Here is a 6,000-nt window from a genome sequence, read left to right as displayed (position 1 = left end):
GTTGTAGAGTTCAATGAGGTCTCCCCTGAGCCTTCCCTTCTCCAGGCTAAACAATCCCAATTCCCTCAGCCACTCCTCGTAAGACTTGTGCTCCAGACCTCTCAACAGTTTGGTTGCCCTTCTCTGGACATGTACCAGGACCTCGAAGTCTTTCTTTTACTGAGGCGCCCAAAACTGAATACAGTACTCAAGGTGTGGCCAAACCAGAGCTGAGTACAGGGGGATGATCACCTCCCTGCTCCTGCTGGCTGCATTATTTCTGAAAGAGGCCAGGATGCCCTTGGCCTTCTTGGCCACCTGGGCACATGGCTGGCTCATGTTCAGTCGAGCATCCATCAACACTCCCAGGTCCTTTTCCTTTTCACAGTCTTCTAGCCACTCTGCCCCAAGCCTATAGCATTGCATGGAGTTATAGAATCATAGAATCATAGAATATCCTGAGTTGGAAGGGACCCTTAAGGATCATCAAGTCCAACTCTTGACACCGCACAGGTCTACCCAAAAGTTCAGACCATGTGACTAAGCACAGTCCAATCTCTTCTTAAATTCAGACAGGCTCGGTGCAGTGACCACTTCCCTGGGGAGCCTGTTCCAGTGTGCAACCACTCTCTCTGTGAAGAACCTCCTCCTGATGTCAAGCCTAAATTTCCCCTGCCTCAGCTTAACCCTGTTCCCGTGGGTCCTGTCACTGGTGTTAATGGAGAAAAGGTCTCCTGCCTCTCGACACCCCCTTACGAGGAAGTTGTAGACTGCGATGAGGTTTCCCCTCAGCCTCCTCTTCTCCAGGCTGAACAGGCCCAGTGCCCTCAGCCGTTCCTCGTACGTCTTCCCCTCCAGGCCTTTCACCATCTTCGTAGCCCTCCTCTGGACACTCTCCAACAGTTTCATGTCCTTTTTATACTGTGGTGCCCAGAACTGCACACAGTACTCGAGGTGAGGCCTCACCAGCGCAGAGTAGAGCGGGACAATCACCTCCCTCGACCTACTAGTGATGCCGTGCTTGATGCACCCCAGGATACGGTTGGCCCTCATGGCTGCCAGGGCACACTGCTGGCTCATATTCAACTTGTTGTCTACCACGACCCCCAGATCCCTCTCTTCTAGGCTGCTCTCCAGCGTCTCATCGCCTAGTCTGTACGTGCAGCCAGGGTTTCCCCGTCCCAGGTGCAGGACCCGGCACTTGCTCTTATTGAACTTCATGCGGTTGGTGATCGCCCAGCTCTCAAACCTATCCAGATCCCTCTGCAAGGCCTTTCCACCCTCATTCGAGCCAACAACTCCTCCAAGTTTGGTGTCATCAGCAAACTTGCCCAAAATACCTTCTATTCCTACATCCAGATCATTTATAAAAATATTGAAAAGTACCAGCCCTAAAATGGAGCCTTGAGGGACCCCACTGGTGACCGCCCACCAGCCTGACGCAGCCCCATTTACCATAACCCTTTGGGCCCTGCCCGTTAGCCAATTGCTCACCCATCGTATGATGTTTTTATTTAGCTGTATGGTGGACATTTTGTCCAGTAGGATCCTATGGGAAACCGTGTCAAAAGCCTTGCTGAAGTCCAAAAAAATCACATCAGCTGGTTTCCCTTGGTCCACCATACGGGTGATCTTATCATAAAAGGAAATCAGGTTAGTTAGGCAGGACCTACCCTTCACAAACCCATGCTGGCTGGGACCAATGACTGCTTTGTCCCCCAGGTGCACCTCAAGAAGTTCGAGAACCATCTTCTCCATGATTTTACCAGGCACTGACGTGAGACTGACAGGCCTGTAATTGCTAGGGTCTTCTTTCTGACCCTTCTTGAAAATCGGCACAACATTTGCCAGCTTCCAGTCTACCGGGACCTCTCCAGATTCCCAGGATTGTTGAAAAATAATTGAGAAAGGTTCCGCGATGATGTCCGCCAGCTCTTTCAGCACCCGGGGATGAATCCCATCCGGACCCATGGACTTGTAGGGATCCAGGTGGAGTAGCAAATCCCACACACGTTCAGGGTCGGTTGGGAGTTTATCATCCCCACTGTCCTGGTCCTCCAGCTCAGGGCACCCTGGGTCCCGAAGCCCATCATCAGCATTGAAGACAGAGGCAAAGAAGGCGTTAAGCGTCTCTGCTTTGCCTATGTCATTGTCTGTGAGGAGACATTCCCTATCAAGGAGCGGCCCTATGTATTCTTTAGTTCTCCTTTTTCCATTCACATATCTAAAAAAACCCTTTTTATTTTCTCTCACAGACACAGCCAGCTTCAACTCTAGGTGTGCTTTAGCCACACAAATTTTCTTCCTACAAACACGAACAGCATCCCTGTATTCTTTCCATGTCACCTGGCCCTCCTTCCAGTAGCAAAACACTCTCTGTTTCCGCCTAATCTCCATTAGAATGTTCCTGGTCAGCCACACCGGCCTCCTGCCCCGCCTGCCTGACTTGCGATATTTAGGAATCGCCTGATCTTGTGCTTCTAGGAGGCATCGCTTAAAGAGTGACCAGCACTGGTGGACATCAAGGCCTTCAAGAGCAGCTTCCCAGGGGACCTTGCTGACTAGTTCCCCGAGCAGCCTGAAGTCCGCCTTCCCCATATCTAGGGATGAGGTTTTGGTGGCACTTTTCCTTTTGTCACCGTAAAGTTTGAACTCAACCACTTCATGGTCGCTATGACCGAGGCGGCCACCAATCACCACATCTCCCACCAGACCCTCTCTGTTTTCTAGCAACAGGTCTAGGAGGGCACCTTTCCTAGTTGGCTCCGTTAGCACCTGCACCAAGAAGTTATCATCTAGGTGCTTCATGAACCTCCTGGACTTGCTCGTGTCAGCCGTGTGGCACTCCCAGTTAACGTCTGGCAAGTTGAAGTCCCCCATAAGGACAAGGGGAGTTAATCTCGAGGCCTCTCTTAGTTCTGTAAAGAATAAGTTATCGGCGCTATCGTCCTGGCCAGGCGGTCTGTAATAGACTCCCACAACGACATCCCCTTTATTCGTTCTTCCCTTGATCCTTACCCAGAGGCTCTCAACTTTGCCATTGCCGACCTGAAGTTCCACACAGTCCAGCCCCTGCTTCACATACATCGCCACCCCACCACCTCGCCTACCCTGCCTGTCCCTCCTGAAGAGCCTGTAACCATCTATCGCAACACCCCAGTCACAGGACTCATCCCACCAGGTTTCGCTTATGCCGATGATGTCATAGTTGCGGGACTGGGCCAGGACTTCTAGCTCATCCATTTTATTCCTCATACTGCGTGCGTTTGTGTAGAAGCATTTCAGGTGCGTCTCCTTACACTCAGCACCTTGTGGATCGAACCGAAGGACCTCACTGGCACACAGCCCCTCTGATTCTAGCGTACCATCCCTTAGGTCTTCACCGGCGCGCCTGGTTTTAGCCCCTTCCCCCTTCGACTCTAGTTTAAAGCCCTATCTATCAGCCCTGCCAACTCCTGACCCAAGATCCTTACCCCTCTCCGAGAGAGGCCCATCCCATCCGGTGCCATCAGGCCCGGTGTAGCATAGACCTTCCCGTGATCAAAGAACCCAAAGTTGTGCCGGTCACACCAGTCACGAAGCCACGAGTTTATGCGAACAGCGCACCTTTCAGCTTCCATCCCCCCTATCGGAAGGACAGAGGCAAACACAACCTGCGCGCCTGAACCTCTAAGTTGTCGCCCCAAATCCCTAAAGTCTCTTTTGATCGCCTTCGGACTTCTCTTTGCTACTTCATCGCTACCAGCCTGAAAGACCAATAGCGGGTAGTAGTCAGTGGGCCGTACCAGGCACTTGACCTTCTTGGCAATGTCCCTGACCCTGGCCCCAGGGAGGCAGCAGACCTCCCTACGGGTAGGGTCAGGCCGACAAATAGGACCCTCTGTTCCCCTAAGGACAGAGTCACCCACAACAATCACCCTTCTTTCGTTCTTGGTGGAGGCAGTCCTGATGCGTGGAGTTGACCTCCTCACCCTAGGAATCCTCCTGGGAACACTTTCTACCTCTTCCTCAGTTGCTGTTGATCTCTCATTCTCCAGGGCCTCAAACCTATTTTGTAAGGGCACCTGGGAAGGTGGGGTCGGAAGAGGAGGGCATCGCCTGCGATGTCGAGCAGGGACCTGTTTCCATTCCTCCTCAACTCCCAGATCCCCTCCCTCTGCCCGACGGCGACTGGGCAGGGTGTCCACCCCCATTTGGGGTGTCTCACCCCGGTACCTCTCCTTGAGGCCCTGCAGGGAGTTGCTCCAGAAGTCTATCTCCCGCTCACACTCCCTGATGGCCCTCAGCCTCTCCACCTCCTCCTTGAGCTCCGCCACCATGCGGATCAGGTCATCCACTTGCTCACACCTAACACACGCAGCGTCTCTGCCTCCTGCCGATGGCAGGAACAGGCTCTGACACTCCCTGCATCCCGTGACCTGAACCGCTGCATTCTTTAGCGGGTACTCGGTCTGGGTGTGTACCGACCTCCTGCAGAGCGCTCCGTGCCTGGTGGAGACCATTATCACCTAGCTAACGGCTGTCGTCAAGAGGTGTTCGTGTGGGCAGGCGGTTGCTCTCCGCCCTTCCTGCTCGCCCTGCGCGAACAGCTTAAAATTTAGCTTAAAACCATTCCCCTTTGCCTTCTCATTATCTGATTGAGCAAAGAGTCACTCTCCATCTTTTTTATAAGCCCCCTTTAAGTACTGAAAGGCCACAAAAAGGTCACCCTGGAGCCTTCTTTTCTCCAGGCTGAATAGCCCCAGCTCTCTCAGCCTTATTTCATAGGAGAGGTGCTCCAGCCCCTTGATCATCTTCGTGGCCATCCTCTGGACTTGTTCTAAAAGACCCACATGCCGGGGTCTCATGCTGGGGGCCCGAGTCCTGGATGCAGGACTCCAAGTGGGGCCTCCCAAGGGCAGAGAACAAAGAGTAGAAGTAGAAGTTACCTCCCTCTACCTGCTGGCCACTCCTCTGCTGATGTAGCCCAGGATGCAGTTGGCCTTCTGGGCTACAAGCACAGAATGTACCGTCTCACTGTCTCACTGTTGATCTCACTGTCTGTCATAGATAAAGATATTAAACAGCACTGGTCCCAGGACAGACCCCTGAGGTACAACATTTGTCACCAGCCTCCACTTGGATATAGAGCCATTGAGCACCATGCTCTGGATGTGACCTTCAAGCTAACTCATTATCCACTGAATGGTGCACCCTTCAAATGCGTATCTCTCCAATTTGGAGACAAGGATGTCATGTGGGACCATGGCAATGGTCTTACAGAAGTCCAAGTAGATGACATAGGCTGGTCTTCCCTTGTTGTCTGATGTGGTCACTCCATTGTAGAAAGCCACCAGATTGGTCAGGCAAGATTTATCCTTTGGTGAAGCCATGCAGGCTGTCTGAGATCACCTCTTTGTCTTGCATGTGCCTTGACATCGATTCCAGGAGGATCTTTTCCATGATCTTTTGAGGCACAGAGGTGAGGCTCACCATTCAGTAGTTCCATGGGTTCTCATTTCTACCCTTTTTAAAAATGGGAGTGATGTTTCCTTTTTCCAGTCACCAGGGACTTCACCTGACTGCCAGGACTCTTCAAATATGATGGAGAGAGTCTTGGAAACTACATCAGCCAGTTCCCTCAGGACCCTGGAATGCAAGTCATCAGGCCCAATAGACTTGTATTTGTTGAGTTTCTTCAGGTGGTCTCAAACCTCCTCTTCACTTACAGCAAGTGAGAATTTGCACCCCCAGCCTCCATCTATGCGTTCAGGGAATGAAAGACTTGGGAAGCCTGACTGGCAGGGAAGACTGAGGCAAAGATGTTGTTGAGTCCCTCAGCCTTCTCCATGTCTGTCATTACCAGTTCACCCTTCTCATCCATCAGAAAAGGGTACACTCTCCTTGGCCTTTCTTTTCTGAGCAATGTATCTACAGAATCTCATCCTGTTATTTTTTTCATCCCCTGCTAAGCTCAGTTCCATCTGTGCCTTGGCTTTCCTTATCATATCCCTCCACATCTGAAACTGAAACATGTGAGAG

This window comes from Anas acuta, chromosome W (assembly GCF_963932015.1).
Source record: "Anas acuta chromosome W, bAnaAcu1.1, whole genome shotgun sequence".
NCBI lineage: Eukaryota > Metazoa > Chordata > Aves > Anseriformes > Anatidae > Anas > Anas acuta.
The sequence above is the reverse complement of the archived record's forward strand: the minus strand, read 5'-3'. Positions refer to the sequence as shown.